Genomic DNA, 21,348 nt, shown 5'->3' with positions numbered 1-21,348 from the left:
ACTCATCAGAGCTCATGAATGGCATAAGGAGGTTCAAAGGAATCTCTATGGTCTCTAGATGAGCCTCAGATTCCTTTGGTTCCTCAGAGGGAAACTCCTTATTGATCACTGGGATTCATTTCCTCTCCCTCCCTTGTAGGTTCCGCCATGATGGTTAAATCAATGGCCTTGCACTCTCTTTTTGGATTCTCTTCTGTATTGCTTGGGAGAGTACTAGGAGGAGTTTCAGTGACTCTTTTACTCAGCTAGCCCACTTGTGCCTCCAAATTCCTAATGGAGGACCTTGTTTCATTCATCAAACTTACAGTGGCCTTAGATAGGTCAGAGACTATATTTGCTAAGCTAGATGGGTTCTGCTCAGAATTCTCTGTATGTTGCTGAGTGGATGATGGAAAAGGCTTGCTATTGCTAAACCTGTTTCTTCCACCATTATTAAAGCCTTGTTGAGGCTTTTGTTGATCCTTCCATGAGAAATTTGGATGATTTCTCCATGAGGGGTTATATGTGTTTCCATAGGGTTCACCCATGTAATTCACCTCTACTATTGCAGGGTTCTCAGAATCATAAGCTTCTTCTTCAGAAGATGCCTCTTTAGTACTGTTGGATGATTCCTTCAATCCATTCAGACTTTGAGAGATCATATTGACTTGCTGAGTCAATATTTTATTCTGAGCCAATATGGCATTCAGAGTATCAATTTCAAGAACTCCCTTCCTCATAGGCGTCCCATTATTCACAGGATTCCTTTCAGAAGTATACATGAACTGGTTATTTGCAACCATGTCAATGAGTTCTTGAGCTTCTGTAGGAATTTTCTTTAGGTGAATGGATCCACCTGCAAAATGGTCCAATGACATTTTAGATAATTCAGACAGACCATCATAGAATATATCCAGGATGGTCCATTCTGAAAGCATGTTAGAAGGACACTTTTTGGTCAGTTCCTTGTATCTCTCCCAAGCTTCATAGAGGGATTCACTTTCCTTTTGTTTGAAGGTTTGAACATCCACTCTAAGCTTACTAAGCTTTTGAGGAGGAAAGAACTTGGCTAAGAAAGCTGTGACCAGCTTATCCCAAGAGTTCAGGCTATCCTTAGGTTGAGAGTCTAACCATATTCTAGCTCTGTCTCTTACAGCAAATGGGAAAAGCATAAGCATGTAGACCTCGGGATCAACCCCATTGGTCTTAACAGTATCACAGATCTGCAAGAACTCAGTTAAGAACTGAAAAGGATCTTCAGATGGAAGTCCATGAAACTTGCAGTTCTGTTGCATCAGAGAAACTAATTGAGGTTTAAGCTCAAAGTTGTTTGCTCCAATGGCAGGGATTGAGATGCTTCTTCCATGTAAATTGGAATTTGGTGCAGTAAAGTCACCAAGCATCTTCCTTGCATTGTTGTTATTTTCGGCCATGTCTCCTTCTTTTTCGAAATTTTCTGTCAGATTTTCTCCAGAGAGTTGTGCTTTAGCTTCCCTTAGCTTCCTCTTCAGAGTCCTTTCAGGTTCAGGATCAGCCTCAACAAGAATGTTCTTATCCTTGTTCATGCTCATATGAAAAAAAAGAAAACAGAGAAAATATGGAATCCTCTATGTCACAGTATAGAGATTCCTTTATGTGAGTAGAAGAAGATAGGAATAGAAGATGGAGAATCCAAACACAAGGGTGAGGAGTAGGTTCAAATTTTTAGATGAAGAGGAGTGTTAGTAAATAAATAAATAAATAGAAGGAGGTGAGGGAGAAGAATTTTCAAAAATCAGATAAAATAAAATAAAAGTATTTTCGTTTTTTAAATTAGAAATTAAAAATTAAAATTAAAAATTCAAAAATTAAGCAAGGAAAATTAAATCAAGTTAAATTAAAATTAAAAAAATTAGTTAATTTAAAAAGGAATTTTGAAAAAGATGAAGGTGATTTTTGAAAATTAGAGATAGAATTAGTTAGGTAGTTTTGAAAAAGATAAGAATCAAACAAAAAGTTAAGTGGTTAATTGAAAAAGATTTGAAAATCACATTTTGAAAAGATAGGAAGTTAGAAAAGAAGTTAGAAAAGATTTTGAAATTAATTTTGAAAAAGATATGATTGAAACTTAATTTGAAAAAGATTTGAAAAAGAAATTTGAAAAGATTTGAATTTTGAAATCAAAGTTGATTACTTGTCTAACAAGAAACTAAAAAGATATGATTCTAGAGTTTAAAGATTGAACCTTTCTTATTAGGCAAGTAACAACTTAAAAATTTTGAATCAATCACATTAATTGTTAGCATTAATTTCGAAAATATGAATTAGAAATAAGAAAAAGATTTTGAAAATCAATCATAAAGTTTTCGAAAATATGAAAGAAAAAATGAAAAAGATTTGATTTTTGAAAAAGATTTGAAAAAGATAGAATTTTTAAATTGAAAATTTGATTTGACTCATAAGAAACAACTAGATTTTAAAAATTTTTGAAAAAGTCAAGTAAAATTTTCAATTTTATGAGAAGAAAAAGGGAAAGATATTTTTTTATTTTTTGAATTTTTTATGATGAAAGAGAAAAACAATGAAAAGACTCAAAACATGGAAATTGTGGATCAAAACAAATGATGCATGCAAGAATACTATGAATGTCAAAATGAACACCAAGAACACTTTGAATGTCAAGATGAACACCAAGAACTTATTTTTGAAAAATTTTCAAGAAAAGAAAACATGCAAGACACCAAACTTAAAAATTTTTATTCTTTAGACATTAATAATTCAAGAATGCATATGAAAAACAAGAAAAGACACAAAACAAGAAAATATGAAGATCAAACAAGAAGACTGGCCAAGAACGACTTGAAGATCATGAAGAATGCAATGCATGAAATTTTCGAAAATAATTTTTTTAGAAAATTAAAAAGATGCAATTGACACCAGACTTAAAACTTGACTCTAGACTCAAACAAGAAACACAAAAATATTTTTGATTTTATGATTTTATAATTTTTTTTGGATTTTTTTAAAACTAATTGGGAAAAACGAAAAAGAAGAAAATATTTTTTGTATTTTTCGAAAATAAGAAATAAAAAGCTTAAAATTAAAATAACATTACCTAATCTGAGCAACAAGATGAACCGTCAGTTGTCCAAAGTCGAACAATCCCCGGCAACGGTGCCAAAAACTTGGTGCACGAAATTGTGATCATCAATGGCGCCAACAACTTGGTACGCACAATTGTAATCTCAACTCTTTATCACAACTTCGCACAACTAACCAGCAAGTGCACTGGGTCGTCCAAGTAATAAAACCTTACGTGAGTAAGGGTCGATCCCACGGAGATTGTCGGCCTGAAGCAAGCTATGGTCACCGTGTAAATCTTAGTAAGGCGAATTCAGATAGTTATGGAGATTTGATAATTAAAACATAATTGAAATATAAACTAGGATAGAGGTACTTATGTAATTCTTTGGTGAGAATTTCAGATAAGCGTATAGAGATGCCTTTCATTCCTCCTGAACCTCTGCTTTCCTGCTGTCTTCATCCAATCATTCTTACTCCTTTCCATGGCAAGCTTTATGTAGGGCATCACCGTTGTCAATGGCTACATCCCATCCTCTCTGTGAAAATGGTCCAATGCGCTGTCACGGCATGGCTAATCATCTGTCGATTCTCGATCATACTGGAATAGGATTTACTATCCTTTTGCGTCTGTCACTACGCCCAGCACTCGCGAGTTTGAAGCTCGTCACAGCCATCCCTTCCCAGATCCTACTCGGAATACCACAGACAAGGTTTAGACTTTCCGGATCTCAAGAATGGCCATCCATGGGTTCTAACTTATACCACGAAGATTCTAATATCTCGGACTCAGTCCTCTGTATTAGATATCTAAGAGATACTCATTCTAGCTTGTTTGCATGTAGAACGGAAGTGTTTGTCAGGCACGCGTTCATGGGTGAGAATGATGATGAGCATCACATAATCATCACATTCATCATGTTCTTGGGTGCGAATGGATATCTTAGAGAAGGAATAAGCTTGAATTGAATAGAAAAATAGTAGTACTTTGTATTAATTCATGAGGAACAGTAGAGCTCCACACCTTAATCTATGGAGTGTAGAAACTCTACCGTTGAAAATACATAAGTGATAAGGTTCAGGCATGGCCGAATGGCCAGCCCCCAAACATGATCTAAAGATCAAAAGATAATCCAAAGATGTTCCAAAGATGAAACTAAAGATGTAAATACAATAGTAAAAAGTCCTATTTATACTAAACTAGTTACTAGGGTTTACAGAAATGAGTAATTGACGCAGAAATCCACTTCCGGGGCCCACTTGATGTGTGTTTGGGCTGAGCATTGAGCTTTACACGTGTAGAGGCTTCTCTTGGAGTTGAACGCCAGTTTGTAACCTGTTTCTGGCATTTAACTCCACTTTGCAACCTGTTTCTGGCGTTTAACTCCAGAATGCAGCATGGAACTGGCGTTGAACGCCAGTTTGCGTCGTCTAAACTCGGGCAAAATATGGACTATTATATATTGCTGGAAAGCCCTGGATGTCACTTTCCAACGCAGTTGAGAGCGCGCCATTTGGAGTTCTGTAGCTCCAGAAAATCCACTTTGAGTGCAGGGAGGTCAGAATCCAACAGCATCTGCAGTCCTTCTTCAACCTCTGAATCTGATTTTTACTCAAGTCTCTCAATTTCAGCCAGAAAATACCTGAAATCACAGAAAAACACACAAACTCATAGTAAAGTCTAAAAATGTGATTTTTATTTAAAAACTAATAAAAATATACTAAAAACTAACTAAATTATACTGAAAACTATGTAAAAACAATGCCAAAAAGCGTATAAATTATCTGCTCATCAAGTTCCAACATGGAGCAACTAAGAATGGAGCACCAAGAGCACTCCATCATCCTCCATAAAATCAGAGAAGATCAAAGAGCCATGAGGGAGGAGCAACAAAGGCAAGGAAGAGATATTGAGGAGCTAAAGCACTCCATAGGATCTTCAAGAGGAAGAACTAGCCGCCGTTACTTAGGTTGACCCGTTCTTTAATTTCCTTGTTATTTGTTTTTCTGTTTTCGGTTTTTATGCTTTACGTTTTGACTATGTTTGTGTCTTCATTATATGATCATTAGTGTTTAGTGTCTATGTCTTAAAGCTATGAATGTTCCATGAATCTTTCACCTTTCTTAAATGAAAAATGTTTTCTGAAAAAGAAAAAGAAGTATATGAATTTCGAATTCTATCTTGAAAATAGTTTAATTATTTTGATGTGGTGGCAATACTTTTTGTTTTCTAAATGAATGCTTGAACAGTGCATATTTTTTATAGTGAAGTTTATGAATGTTAAAATTGTTGGCTCTTGAAAGAATAATGAAAAAAGAGAAATGTTATTGATAACATGAAAAATCAAAAAATTGATTCTTGAAGTAAGAAAAAGCAATGAAAAACAGAAAGCTTGCGAAAAAAATGGCAAAAAATAAAGAAAAAGAAAGAAAAAGAAAAAGCAAGAAGAAAAAGCCAATAGCTCTTTAAACCAAAAGGCAAGGGTAAAAAGGATCCAAGGCTTTGAGCATTAATGGATAGGAGGGCCCAAAGGAATAAAATTCTGGCCTAAGCAGCTAAATCAAGATGTCCCTAACCTTGTGCTTGTGTCATGAAGGTCCAAGTGAAAAGCTTGAGACTGAGTGGTAAAAGTCGTGATCCAAAGCAAAAAGAGTGTGCTTAAGAACTCTAGGCACCTCTAACTGGCGACTCTAGCAAAGCTGAGTCACAATCTGAAAAGGTTCACCCAGTTATGTGTCCGTGGCATTTATGTATCCGGTGGTAATACTGGAAAACAAAATGCTAAGGGTCACGGCCAAGACTCATAAAGTAGCTGTGTTCAGGAATCAACATACTAAACTAGGAGAATCAATAACATTATCTGAATTCTGAGTTCCTATATATGCCAATCATTCTGAACTTCAAAGTATAAAGTAAGATACCAAAATTGTTCAGAAGCAAAAAGCTACTAGTCCCGCTCATCTAATTGGAACTAAGCTTCATTGATATTTTGAAATTTATTGTATTTTCTCTTCTTTTTATCCTATTTTGTTTTTAGTTGCTTGGGGACAAGCAACAATTTAAGTTTGGTGTTGTGATGAGCGGATAATTTATACGCTTTTTGGCATTGTTTTTACATAGTTTTTAATATGTTTTAGTTACTTTTTAGTATATTTTTATAGTTTTTATGCAAAAATTCACATTTTTGGATTCTACTATGATTTTGTGTATTTTTCTATAATTTTAGATATTTTCTGGCTGAAATTGAGGGATCTGAGCAAAAGTCTTATTCAGAGGCTGAGAAAGGACTGCAGATGCTGTTGGCTTCTGTAATTTTAGGTATTTTCTCGAAGTGGATTTTCTGGAGCTACAAAAACGCATTTGAAGCGCTCTCAATTGTGTTGGAAAGTAGACATCTTGGGCTTTCTGGAAATGTATAATAGTCCATACTTTGCCCGAGATTTGATGGCCCAAACTGGCGTTCAATGCCAACCAGAGACCCTTTTCTGGCGTAAAACACCGAAACTGGCACCAAAACTGGAGTTAAACGCCCAAACTGGCATCCAAGCTGGCGTTTAACTCTAGAAAATGACTATACATGTGTAAAGCTCAATGCTCAGCCCAAGCACACACCAAGTGGGCTCCGAAAGTGGATTTCTGCACTATCTGCACTTAGTTACTCAATTTCTGTAATCCTTAGTAACTAGTTTAATATAAATACTAGTATTTCCTATTGTATTCGAAACTTTTATCATATCTTATGCCATTGTTCACATTTGGGAGGTTGGCCATTCGGCCATGCCTAGACCTTTTTCTTTTATGTATTTTCCAACGGTGGAGTTTCTACACCTCATAGATTAAGGTGCGGAGCTCTGCTGTTCTTCATGAATTAATGCAAGTACTATTGTTTCTCTTCCAATTCACGCTTACTTTTTCTCCAAGATATGCTCTCGTACTTAATTCAGTTAAGTCAGAATGAAGGGGTGACCTGTGACAATCACCCACTATCTTCGTTACTCGCTTAACCAAGATCTGCGTGCCTGACAACCACAAGCGGTCTACATGATGTTCAACATAGTCATTGGATGACAGCCGGAGTATAGTCTCTTGGGTCTCTGATCCACGAATTTGACCTGCCTCTCCTGAAAATAGATCATTCGAATCCGTGAGATTAGAACCTTCGTGGTAGAGGCTAGAACCAATAGGCAGCATTCCCGAGATCCGAAAAGTCTAAACCTTGTCTGTGGTATTCCGAGTAGGATCTGGGACGGGATGACTGTGACGAGCTTCAAACTCACGAATGTTGGGTGCAGGGACAGTGTGCAAAAGGATAGAGAGATCCTATTCCGACACAAGTGAGAACCGACAGATAATTAGCCGTGCGGTAGCTGTGCCTGGTATTTTTCATTCGAGACGAGAGATCCGACAGTTGATTAGCCGTACAGAAACTGTACCTGGACCATTTTCACTGAGAGGACAGATGGTAGCTATTGACAATGGTGATCCACCAACATACAGCTTGCCATGGAAGGGAGCACGCATGACTGGATGAAGACAATAGGAAAGCAGAGGTTCAGAAGCAATAAAGCATCTCCAAACGCTTATCTAAAATTCCCACCAATGAATTACATAAGTATCTTTATTTTAATTTATGTTTTATTTATCTTTCAATTATCAAAACTCATAACCAATTGAATCCACCTGACTAAGATTTACAGGATGACCATAGCTTGCTTCAAGCCGGCAATCTCCGTGGGATCGATCCTTACTCACGTAAGGTATTACTTGGACGACACAGTGCACTTGCTGGTTAGTTGTACCGGATTTGTGAAAAATGTGATCACAATTACCAGCGCCTGCACGCTCTATAGATCCGAAGGCATGCGAGCGGGATACTCTTGTCACAGACCTCACATCTCAACGCAAGCGAGACGAACCACCTCCCTTACGCCACCGCCGCTACGTCGATAGGCGGGATCCAACCGCCGTCCCTGCCGGGCGCATAGCATCTCATAATCTCAATAAAAACAATATTTCAGTGGTTTTCAAATAATATTTTCAGTATACATGGATCCATCATCTCATTCAGAGTCCGTGACTCATCTCAACCATTACCCATTTATAACTCAGTTTCCAAATATCAACAGTTCATCATTCCTCATCTCATATATCAATCATCCTTCACCTAACTTCAAATCATTCTTAGCTCACCAAAAACCTAGGCCTCCATTTTCTAATTTATCATAAAATCATCTACTAGAACCCTTAGGTTATATCCCATGTTCTAATACTCAAAACTAGGCCCAAAAGTTTTAAAATAGTGTTATAGAAGCTTACAACCTTGTTGGGAAGGTAGAATAGTTGAAAAACAAGTAAAATTTGAGAAACAAGACGTGTGCGGCCGCACAGGGGTGTGTGCGTGCACACGCCCAGGAGATTTTAAAATGTGTGCGTACGCACAGGGGTGTGTGCGTACGCACATGTGGCAAAACTTACAGAATCTGTTCACTCGCACAACCTGTGCCAGTTCCCCCAACAGACTGGCCTTCCCAGCATGTGCGTCCATACAAGCCTGTGCGTCCGCACAGGTTGAAATTCTTCCTTAGATATGTGCGCGCACAAGCTGTGCTAGTGCTGCAAACAGAACGCATTTCCCTGTCTGTGCGTGCGCACAGATGTGTGCATCCGCACAGGTCAAAATTTTCGCAGGGTGTGCGTCCACACAAGGGTGTGCGCTCGCACATATCAGAAATCATGAAATTCTGCAACCTTGCAGAATTTCAGATTTTTAACACCAATTTTGAATTATCATAACTTCCTCTACAAAAATCCAATTTTTACAAACTTTATATCGATTTAAAGGGTTTTCAAAGATCTTTAATTCTAAATAAATTTCAATCAATTTTGAAAACCGAGGCAAAAGTTATGATCGAACAAATTTCACCAAAATTCCCTTTTTACCCAATTTTCACATGTACCCAAATTTACCAAATTCACAAGCCACATCCAACTATATCAATACCAAACTTCCATTTTCAGCACAATTTACCCTTTTAAATCACATTGCACCATTCTCAATCCTCAAACACAAAATATGTGACACTAAGCTTAATTGTTCCACCAACACATTTACCAACCATCAATTTATTCCTATCAATTCTCATCATCAATTTCATCACACTTATTTCAATATCCCACCACATACAATCATTCAAATCATCAAACATCTCAACTCAACATCATCATTTCCCAACAAAACAACATCAATTTAGCATACAAATGCAACCAACTATCATCAACAACCATATAAATCCAACCTATCCTATAGGTCACTAGCCTAAGTGTCCATGAATATTATACACTACATAGAAAAAACTGAAACCATACCTTGGCCGATTCCCAATATGCACCAAAACTCTAATTTAGCACAAACAAGCTCTCAACCACAATCCAAGCTTTCAATTCCACTCCAATAAGCACAAATAAGTTCCAATAGCTCCCAAAGCCACAATAATCAAACTATATGCATACAAATCACCCCAAATCAACCTAGGGTTCCAATTAAACATAAATTCACAAGGGTTTAATGGCCCTTACCTTTTCCAACAGATTTGGATGTCAAAACCCAATGCTAAGCAAGGCTTAGAGCAAACCTAAACATCCAAAATCACAAAAACTCACTTAATCACAAACCCCAAGAACCAAAATTTTGGAGAGAAGAATAGAAAGGATTTCATGGTTACCTCTCCAGTTTCTTGTATGAGTTTTGTAAAGCTCTTCACGAGGAACGCGTAGCCGTAAACGGTGCGGCGATCGGTACTCTCTAGCTCAAGATATGAGCTTCGGAAGATTAAAATGAATAGTGCTCTTGGGGGTTTCTTCTTCCTCTCTTCCTCAGCTGTATTTTGTTGTGTTTATGTGTTTGTGCTGAAGTGGGTTCATTAAATGAACCTTTTATCTATTGGGCTTGGGCCCAACTTGGGACTGGTCCAACCCGCTAGTATTTTTAGCCCGTTTGGCCCAACTTCGGGCCAAACCTTTAAAATTAATGCTTGATTTTCTATTTCTAATATTTTTCTAAGGTTTTTGACGGTTTTCACTTTTTCTTGTGCGGTACCGGGCAGACTTGAACCGGTTCAACCGGTTCAACTGTCGGTTCGTGATTTTTTACGATTTTTTGCAGAAGGCACATTTTCTGACTCAGAAAAACCCACTGAGTCCAAAAATCACCTCTAAATCCTCAAATTCTCTCTCTAACTTTTCGGAATCTAATTTGGGCAATATTAATTACTTAATTAACCCGTTGATTAGTTGTGGTTCTTACAACCTTAACCTCCCACCATCTTTTTGGGAGCAATTTTACAATATTAGGAGGAACAAAAAAGGGGATCCTCACCTTCCACCATCTCCTGGGGTCGCACTTTCAAGAAAGAGTGCTCAGATTAAACATTTATTCCTTTCTTTAATCAGTTTTATAATATTAGAAATACATATTTATTTATGCAACCTATCTCCTCAACACTCTGATATCTTTTCTTTAATCGGAGAAAAACTCTCACTAAATCACCCTAGTTAATCTACCCATAGTATTTTGTAATCCTAAGTCACCGGCTGTAAACATTAAACAGAAACTACCTCTTTTATCCTATCAAGTATACCGTTATTCGACCTAAAGCTTAAACACTAGCTATCATACCCTAAAAGTAATTACAGAGGTTTGAAAAGTTAGAGTAATGGTTCAAAACTTCAAAAATTTACCTTTCAAAAAGCTGGGGATCCGCGTACGCGTCACTCTGCCCGCGTATACGGAAGTGCAAATTTGGACTGTCTCGCGTACGCATCACTGATCAGCGTATGTGAGCCTCTCAAACAGCAAGCTTTCCCTTCGTCGCATGCCATATGGTCGCGTACGCGGCTTTGAAAATGGGCATCCCGCGTACGCGTCACCCCTCCGCGTACGCGGAACCTTTGGGCAGAGCCCAATGTCTGTGATGCACGAAAACTTGTCTCTCAATAATTTTTCCTCGGCAAGTATACCGAATTATCGTCAAGTAAAAACTCACAATAGAGTGAGGTCGAATCCCACAGGGATTGATTGGTCAAGCAACTTTAATTAGAGGAATGTTCTAGTTGAGCTAAGCAGAATGTGATTTGAGAATTGCAGGAAATTAAATGGCGGGAAAGTAAATTGCTGGAAATAAAGAACTAAATGTAAATGACGTAAAGTAATTTGTAGAATCTTAAATGGGAATGGGGAAAATGAGCATAAAAGTAAATGACGGAAAGTAAAGAGAATGGGTAAGATCAGAAATGGGGAGTTCATTGGGCTCAGGAGATGTTATATTCTCCGGATCAAGTTCATTTTCATCTCTTCCTCAATCAATGCATTCATTGATCTCCTTGGCAATCTTAAGTGATTGAATTCCAATTCCTTGGTAATTCAATCTTTCAAATCTTGATCAATAGTCAATTCCTTGGTCTAATTGCTCATGAGAAGAGATGAAGTATGGTCACTGATTATACCACATGTATTTCCAAATCAAAGTATTGGGAGGATTATATGTCACCATATCCGTCCAAACCCCAATTCGGTCCAACATGAGAAAGCATTTCTAGCATGATCTCTTCATTCCTCTTCCAAGGTTCCGAAGAGATCCAAGTATGAATAGCTTCTTTTCCAAAATAACTACCCAATTGGATGAAGATTGAAAGCTTTCTAGTGGTATTCACTTTTACCACTAACGCTGGAGCTCCCTTTTCCTCCACGTTAACTACCACGTTAATGTAGTTAACGTGGCAATTAACGTGGGCTATGATGACTTCAAAAACGTTATGGGCGATCACTTTTCTCATTAACGTTGTAAGTTCATTCCCATTCCACATTAGTGGTCACGTTAATTAGATTAACGTGGCTCTTCCTTGCTTCCTCTGTCCTGAAATCAAGCAAATAAAATGCATCAAAGCTCTAATCCAAGTTATGAGATCATGCATCATCTATTTTATCATTCAATTCATGCATAATTCTTATAAGATCATGTAAAATTCATAATGTTTACTTGAATCAAGATGTAAGTGATTATCTACCCAAAACTTCCTTATTTCCTAAGAAAATACATGAAACTACCCTAAAACAGAAAAGAAAAGGTCAGTGAAACTGGCCAAAATGCCCTGGCATCACAACTCCAAACTTAAAGCTTGCTTGTCCCTAAGCAAGTACTGAAACATGAGAATGATGAATGAAATGACAAGAGAAATGAGTCATTATTGTGGAAGTCATGTCCTTGGTTTTATGGGGTTTCATGCATAGCAACTTAGGTTCATTCCTTCACTGGCTTTCAGACCTTTATCATGCCCTGGAATACTCACTTGATTGCACCCTTTGAGACTTTTATTCATTGATCTCTTTGTCTTTTCAAGGTTTAATTGTGTTCTTAGACTAGGTGCTTTGTGAGGGGGCGACTTTTTAAGATAAGCTTTCAGCCAGCACTCCCGAACCAGTTGGTTCAAGGTGCTAGGTGTTGAAACACCCCTAAGGACTTACTCCCTCAAGTCTCTCTCCCCCATACATGCACACCACAAGCACATGGTTTGTTATTTTCTTTCCTTGAGGTCTTGGTGTCCAGCACCTCTTTGGGTTACTAAATGTTCTGTAGCAAGGTTGCTCTTGATAGTGGATTTTCAATTGATAATCCCGGGTTAGTTAACCCAAGTTACCAAGTGATGAAGTACTCCTAAGAACTTATTCATCCAAGCAGATCCTTGGTACAGGATCACCACAGACACATCCCTCAAGATTTAAACCCTTGGTGGCTAGCCTTATTTATTACTCTTTTTCTTTATTTCTCAACTTTCATTTTTCTTTCCCTTTTTCTTATTAGGATCTTGTTATTTAGCTAGTCTCATGGGTTTTGTTTCAAGTACATGATTCAGGACAGATAGTTGTCTTCCTACCTTGTTGGTGAACTAACTTAGCTAAGTAATTACTACCCCACAAGCTTAAGAACTTACTCCACAAATTGAACATCACTCTGGTCTTTCATAATAGCTCTTTTTATTTGACTTAAAGGACAAGCATACAAGTAAGTAAGATGAAATTGAAAACAGGTAACTTGGACCAGCACACATATGACAAGGGCGGGGAAAAACGAACATTAAATTTTAGTGATTTAAACTAAAGAGTAACAAACAATCAGGGATACATTCAGACTTCCAATTTGGGTATTTCCAAGCATATGGAATCAAGTAAAAATACAACCTTTTGGTGGTGACTTCTATCCATCCCTTTGTTGTCATTGTCCATAGCTTTTGCATCCTTCTTCGCTTCCTTGGATGATGGTGCATCGTTTTTTCCCGAAGATTTGATTGAATTCCTGCAAAGTTATTAGAAGTTGCTTGTTCCCAAAGCACTTGAGAAATAGTTAGCATGCATGTATGCTTGTGAATTCCTGAACCTGATTTGGTGTGTGAACACCAAACTTAGTTCTTTTCCTAATGCAACAGATTGAATACATGCAGAGAACCTTATGTGATTTTATTACTAAAACGACTATGAACTGGAAACTAAACTCTTGTCAAGTGGTTTCTCTGATTGGTTAGGGCTAGCAATCTGCTCTTGAAGAGGTGTAGTGTGATTCTAACCGAAATCTTTGGTGGAACACCAAACTTAGAATTACACATTCACTCTTGGATTGTTTTGGTGTGCAACACCAAACTTAGCTCCTTGTAATACAGGGCAAACTACTTGTAACTTTTATTGGAATGATCACGAAAAGGAAACTACCTTAGGTTGGGTTGCCTCCCAACGAAGCGCTCTTTTAGCGTCGCTAGCTCGACGATTTCTCCATCAGTTGAGATGGTATTTCATCTTGGGGCTTTCCCCCATGTTGCCCATGTAATGCTTGAGCCTTTGTCCGTTCACAGTGAAAGTCCTCTTTGAGTTTTCCTCAATGATTTCTATGTGTCCATATGGCAAGACCTTTGTGACAAGAAAAGGTCCAGACCACCTTGATTTGAGTTTCCCAGGGAAAAGTCTCAATTTGGAGTTGTAGAGGAGCACTTGCTGTCCTTTTTCGAAGCTCCTGGGTGTCAGATTGAGGTCGTGTCTTCTCTTCGCCTTTTCCTTATAGATCTTGGCATTTTCATAGGCTTGAGATCTAAACTCCTCCATTTCTTGCAGCTACAAGACTCTTTTTTCACCAGCGGCAAGGCTATCAAAATTCAGTAGCTTGAGAGCTCAGAGGGCTTTGTGTTCAAGCTCCAATGGTAAATGACAGGCCTTTCCATACACCAGTTGATATGGGAACATCCCGATTGGTGTTTTGAATGCCGTTCTGTATGCCCAAAGAGCATCATCTAGCTTCTTCGACCAGTCTTTTCTTGATGCTCCTAGGGCTTGTTTGGGTGAGCTTTTTGAGAAAAGATCTTTTTTTGAGTTATCTTTTTTTAAAGGATCTTATAGAGAAGTAAAAGTAATTTTATGTTTGGATATCTCATGTAAAAAGGTCTTTTTATCTATCAATTATGTTTGGGTATAACAATATAAAAGTACTTTTTTGTTCATTTATTACACGAAAAACATCTTTTTTTTTTAACGAAAAAAGATCTTTTAAAAAAAGATGTAAATTACAGCTTCTCAAAAAATATATTTTTTTGATTTTACTAGTGCTTTTACTTTTACTACTAGAAATTTTCCAAACACGTTAAAAAATAAAAAAAAAAGATCTTTTTTCATTGAAAAAAGATATTTTTTTAACAAAATAATGGCACCCAAACATGCACCTACAGTCTTCTCCAGAATCCTTTTTAACTCTTTGTTAGATATCTTGGATTGCCCACTTTTTTGGGGGTGGTAAGGTGTGGCAACCTTGTGCTTTACCCCGTATCGTAGGAGAAGAGCTTCTAGTGGTCTGTTACAAAAATGGCTCCCTCCATCACTGATGAGCGCTTGTGGGACTCCGAACCGGCTAAAGATATTCTTTCTGAGGAAGTTCATGATCACCTTGTTATCATTTGTTGGGGTTGCAGTGGCCTCTACCCACTTGGAAATGTAATCCATTGCTACTAGGATATACTTGTTTGAATATAAGGTTGGAAATGGTCCCATGAAATTGATTCCCCATACATCAAACAGTTCCAGCTCTAAGATGAAATTCTGTGGCATCTCATTTCTTTTGGGTAGGTTTCCAGCTCTTTGGCATTCATTGCAGTTCTTTGCTATTTCCTTGGCATCCTTGAAAAGGGTGGGCCAGAAGAATCCACTTTGTAACACCTTGGCTACAGTTCTGTCCCCTCCAAAATGGCCTCCATAGCACGAGCCGTGGCAGTTCCACAAGACCTCTCGTCCCTCTTCTTCCGAAACACATCTTCTCAGGATTCCATCTGAACACTTCTTGAAGAGATATGGTTCATCCCAAACAAAATACTTTGCGTCATTGATGAGCTTTCTTTTTTTATGTTTGTTGATTTCTGGAGGTAAAGCCCCAGTTGCTTTGAAATTGGCAATATCTGCAAACCAGGGTGCTCTGTGAACCGTCATCAACTGCTCATCTGGGAAGAACTCATTTACACTTGTATCATGTGTTCTTCCTTTATCATGAGGGATTCTGGATAGGTGATCTGCTACCTTGTTCTCCACTCCTTTCTTGTCTCTAATTTCAATATTGAATTCCTGCAACAACAAGATCCATCTTATTAGTCTTGGTTTTGATTTTTGCTTGGCAAACAAATATTTAAGTGCTGTGTGATCTGTGAAAACAATCACTTTGGCACCAATGAGGTATGATCTAAACTTGTCAAATGCAAAAACTATTGCCAGCAACTCCTTTTCAGTAGTGGTATAGTTTCTTTGAGTGTCATTGAGGACTTTGCTGGCATAGTATATCACATAGACCAAGTTATCTTTCCTCTATCCTAACACTGCCCCAACTGCGAAATCAGATGCATCGCACATCAGTTCAAATGGTAAGTTCCAATCAGGTGGGGAAATGATAGGGGCAGAGGACAGCCTCTTTTTCAAGTTTTCGAAGGCTAGCATGCACTTTTCATCAAAGATAAATGGTGTATCAGATGCAAGGAGATTGCTTAAGGGCTTGGCTATCTTTGAAAAATCTTTAATAAACCTTCTATAAAAGCCAGCATGCCCTAAGAAGCTCCTAATTGCCTTGACATCACTTGGTGGGAGTAATTTTTCAATGAGTTCCACCTTAGCTCTGTCTACCTCAATGCCTTGGTTAGAAACTTTATGGCCAAGAACTATTCCTCCTGTCACCATAAAGTGACATTTCTCCCAGTTCAAGACCAAATTAGTCTCTTGACATCTTTTTAATACCAGGGCCAGATGATTTAGGCAATTAGGAAAGGAATCTCCGAACACTGAAAAGTCATCCATAAAGACTTCAATGAATTTCTCTATCATATCTGAGAAAATGGATAGCATGCAGCGTTGGAAAGTTGCAGGTGCATTACACAGCCCAAATGGCATGCGCCTGTAAGCAAACACTCCATATGGGTAAGTGAATGAGGTTTTCTCTTGGTCTCTCGGATCAACCACTATTTGGTTATATCCTGAATAACCATCGAGAAAATAGTAATATGCGTGTCCTGCAAGTCTTTCCAGCATCTGATCCATGAAAAGAAGGGGGAAATGATCTTTTCTTGTAGCTTCATTGAGTTTTCTGTAGTCTATGCACATCCGCCATCCTGTGACGGTCCTTGTAGGAATGAGTTCGTTCCTCTCATTGGGTACTACAGTGATTCCTCCTTTCTTGGGGACCACTTGGACGGGGCTGACCCATGGGCTATCCGAAATTGGGGAGATCACCCCTCCTTGCCAAAGTTTCATGACTTCCTTCTGTACCACTTCTTTCATGACTGGATTTATCCTCCTTTGGGGTTGGATGGATGGTTTGGCATCATCTTCCAGCAGTATCTTATGCATGCATATGGCCGAAGTGATTCCTTTCAAGTCAGCGAGGGTCCATCCAATGGCATCCTTATGCTTTTGCAATACTTGGAGTAGTTCATCCTCTTGATCTTGGCTGAGGGCTAAGTTTATGATCACTGGGTAAATTTCATTCTCTCCTAAATATGCATACTTGAGGGTGGGTGGCAGTGCTTTGAGTTCGAGTTTGGGTGCTTCTTTTCTTTCATTCTCCTCTTCTGGTGCACCCTGAACATGAATCTCCGCTGCTGCAGCCTCTTCGTTAGATGCTGGTTCCTCTTCAGTTAACCCTTCAAGTTCTTCTTCTTCAAAATTCTCCTGTACTGCATCTTCCAATGACTCCAACCTCATACATTCTCCCAATGGTTCTTGTGGGTAGCTCATGGCCTTGAACACATTGAATTTCATCTTTTCATTGTGTAATCTCAGGGTAAGTTCACCTTTTTGGACGTCAATGATAGCTCCAGTAGTGGCCAAGAATGGTCTTCCCAGGATGATGGAGGCCTTGGCTTCCTCCTTCATATCCAACACTACGAAGTCTGCTGGGAAGATAAAATCTCCTACCTTCACCAGCAAGTCTTCTACTATGCCATGAGGAAACTTGAATGATCGATCTGCCAGTTGTAGGGCCATTTTTGTTGGCTTGGCCTCCTCGATCCTCATTTTTCTCATCATAGCCAGGGACATCAGATTTATGCTGGCTCCTAAGTCACATAGAGCTTTCTCCATTGTGATTTCTCCTATAATACAAGGAATCTGGAAGCTTCCAGGATCCTTCAATTTCTGGGGTAGTTTGTGCTGAATGATGGCACTACATTCTTCAGATAGTATCACAGTTTCGTTGCTCTTCCAGCTTCTCTTCTTGGTCATTAATTCCTTCAAGAACTTGGTATAGAGTGGCATTTGCTCTATCGCTTCAGCAAAGGGTATGTTAATTTGTAGTTTCTTGAATATTTCCAAAAATCTTGAAAATTGGTTGTCATCCCCCTTCTTCCTCAATTGTTGAGGGTATGGGACTTTCGGAACATATGGCTTCAGCTCTTCTCCTTTTTTATGTGAATTGGAGGTGGGAACTTGAACTTCATCTTGTTCCTCCTTCCTTCCAATTGAGTCCTTCTCTTGTGGTTGCTTGGAGGTCTCCTTCAATTCCTTTCCACTTCTGAGGGTGATAGCTTGACATTCCTCCCTTAGGTTTGAATCAGTGTTGCTGCACAGGTTATGGCTGGGAACTTGCTTGAATAAGTAGCCAATTTATGTCTCAAGTTTCTTGATGGCAGCATCTTGATTCTGCATATTGGACCGCACTTCCTCTCGGAACATTTTATTGTCTTGAACTTCTTTGCATATACGTTCAAGTAGAGTTTCGATCCTTGAGAGTCTATCTTTGGATGATGGTGATTTGAGATTGGAGGGATGAGAAGGGCCATTTTAGCTTTGGTATGGATGTTAAGAGGTGTTGTTAGGTGGGTGCTGATATGATCTCTGTGTGGGATATTGGTGAGCTGCATTGTTGTTGGGGTTGTAACGTCTCTAATCTTGGCCTTGATCTTATTGATTTTCCCACCCAAAGTTTGGGTGGTCCCTCCAACTAGGATTATATGTTTTGGAGTATGGATCATGGGTCTGCCTAGGTGAATTTCCAATGTAGTTGGCTTGTTCCTGATCACCCTCTGCTTTTTCATTCACTCCTTCTTGAGCTGCTGCTAAGGTGGTGATTGCTGCTATTTGGCTCCTCTTCATCTTCTTGGTAAGGTCAGGCAGCTGCTTGGTGATCATCTTGTTTTGGGCCAGCAGTGCATCCACATTGTTTAGCTCCATCACTCCTCTAGTGTTGCCTCTTTCAGAAGCATAGAAGTAGTCATTCTCTGCTACAGTCTCAATGACATCTATAGCCTCTTCAATGGTCTTCTTCTTGTTCAGAGATCCCCCAGATGAGTGGTCTACTACCTTCTTTGATTCGTAAGAAAGACCTTCATAGAAAATGTGTAACTGCACCCATTCATTAAACATATCTGGCAGGCACCTTCTTGTCAAGTCCTTAAACCTCTCCCATGCTTCATATAGAGTTTCACCATCTTGTTGCCTGAAGGTTTGTATCTCAGCTTTCAACCTGTTGATCCTTTGAGGAGGATAGAATCTTGCCAAGAATTTGTTCACCACATCCTCCCAGGTTGTTAAACTCTCTTTTGGGAAGGATTCCAGCCATTTAGATGCTTTGTCCTTAAGTGAGAAGGGAAACAGAAGCAGTCTATAGGTGTCAGGATGAACACCATTAGACTTCACAGTATCACATATCCTCAGGAAGGTGGTTAGATATTGATTGGGGTCTTCTTGGACACTTCCTCCGAATGAACAGTTGTTCTGAACAAGGGTGATGAGCTGTGGCTTCAGTTCAAAGTTATTGGCATGTATGGTTGGCTTTGGATGCTACTTCCAAAGTTTCCTGGGTTTGGATTTATATAAGAGCCTAGAACTCTTCTCTCTTGTCCAGCATGATGCACTGGACCTTCTCTGCCATGGTTGTGAGCCTCTTCTTCATGATGGTTCTCCATATTCTCATCCATGTCTGGTTCAAAATACTCTTCCTCTTCCTCAGTACCAATAACTCTCTTTCCTCTTGCTTCCCTCCTTAATCTAAGGAAGGTCCTCTCAGGTTCACAATCAAAAGAAGTCGAAGCCCCGCTTCTTCTACCTGTTATACAACCAACAAGGCCAAAGCAAAAGGGAGATAGAGAGTATTCTTGTTAAAAATGCTGTTAGTGTGAGTGATACAATTTATCAAACAGTTAGTGGGTTAGTGAACTGAATTGTAACAAACAAGAGAACACCACAAACGGGTAGGGGTAAAGGGAAGAAAATAATTGAAACTGAAAGTAAATCTATCAAACAAAAATTAAATCAACAAAAGAAAAAAAATGCTCAATCTAGTTATCCACCAATTTAATCATTGTTGATACAAAATCAATCCCCGGTAACGGTGCCATAAACTTGATGCACGGAAACTTGTCTCTCAACAATTTTCCCTCGGCAAGTATACTGAATTGTCGTCAAGTAAAAACTCACAATAGAGTGAGGTCGAATCCCACAGGGATTGATTGGTCAAGCAACTTTAATTGGAGGAGTGTTCTAGTTGAGCTAAGTAGAATGTGATTTGAGAATTGCAGGAAATTAAATGGCGGAAAAGTAAATTGCTGGAAATAAAGAACTAAATGTAAATAAAGTAAAGTAATTTGCATAATCTTAAATGGGAATGGGGAAGATGAGCATAGAAGTAAATGGCAGAAAGTAAAGAGAATGGGTAAGATCAGAAATGGGGAGTTCATTGGGCTCAGGAGATGTTATATTCTCCGGATCAAATTCATTTTCATCTCTTCATCAATTAATGCATTCATTGATCTCCTTGGCAATCTTAAGTGATTGAATTCCAATTCCTTGGTAATTCAATCTCTCAAATCTTAATCAATAGCCAATTCCTTGGTCTAATTGCTCATGAGAAGAGATGAAGTATGGTCACTGATTATACCACATGTATTTCCAAATCAAAGTATTGGGAGGATTATATGTCACCATATCCGTCCAAACCCCAATTTGGTCCAACATGAGAAAGCATTTCTAGCATGATCTCTTCATTCCTCTTCCAAGGTTCCAAAGAGATCCAAGTATGAATAGCTTCTTTTCCAAGACAACTACCCAATTGGATGAAGATTGAAAGCTTTCTAGTAAAATCAAGAGAAAAGAAAGAAGAAGAATAATGAAAACTATTATTGATCCATCAAATTACAACAGAGCTCCCTAACCCAATGAAAGGGGTTTAGTTGTTCATAGCCCTGGGAATAGAAAGTAAAGATGGAGAATACATTCTAAAAGTAAAACTAGAAGTTGCAGAGAAAGTAAAATTATACAGAGAGTAGTTCTCCCAATTGCCCAAAAGCTCCCTCTCTAGTTCAAAACTACTCCTATATATATACTACTCTTCTGATCTTCTAGTTGGCTCTTCAAGTCTTGGATATGGGCCTTTGGATCTTGAGTTGAAGCAGTTTGGAATCTTCAATGGGCTCAGCTTTACTTGCAGAAAAAGTGTGAAGTAGGCATGGACTTTAGCTAGGACGTTAGTGGTGTTAACGTTAAGTGAAAATGTGGGTTCGAGAACATTAGTGACGATCACCTTTTTCACTAACGTTCCAACCCAAAAATGATCCACGTTAACTTCAACGTTAGTGGCACTAACGTGACCACTAACGTTGCCCCTTAGTCCATCGCAAGCGTTATTGGCGTTCACCTTTGCCAATAACGTTGCTCTTATCCCCTCCTTTCCTCACGTTAAAGTTCACGTTAGTATAACTAACGTGGCTCTTAACGTGGGCATGCCTTAGCCTCGAGAGCGTTAGTG

The 21,348-nt window shown here is 38.7% G+C and overlaps 2 non-coding genes across 2 annotated transcripts; both read left to right on the top strand.

Annotated features, from left to right (window-relative positions):
• Positions 1-911: 911 nt before the first annotated feature.
• On the top strand, positions 912-1,019 carry LOC148550947 (small nucleolar RNA R71). The gene has a single exon (XR_015892723.1). It is a non-coding gene; the product is annotated as a small nucleolar RNA R71 (small nucleolar RNA).
• Positions 1,020-18,963: 17,944 nt separating this feature from the next.
• LOC148550946 (small nucleolar RNA R71) lies at positions 18,964-19,070 on the top strand. The gene has a single exon (XR_015893347.1). It is a non-coding gene; the product is annotated as a small nucleolar RNA R71 (small nucleolar RNA).
• The last annotated feature ends 2,278 nt before the right edge of the window (positions 19,071-21,348 follow it).

Source organism: Arachis ipaensis, chromosome B7 (genome assembly GCF_059453495.1).
Source record: "Arachis ipaensis isolate K30076 ecotype BB chromosome B7, ASM5945349v1, whole genome shotgun sequence".
Taxonomy (NCBI): domain Eukaryota; kingdom Viridiplantae; phylum Streptophyta; class Magnoliopsida; order Fabales; family Fabaceae; genus Arachis; species Arachis ipaensis.
This window is presented reverse-complemented; position numbering and strand designations above follow the sequence as displayed.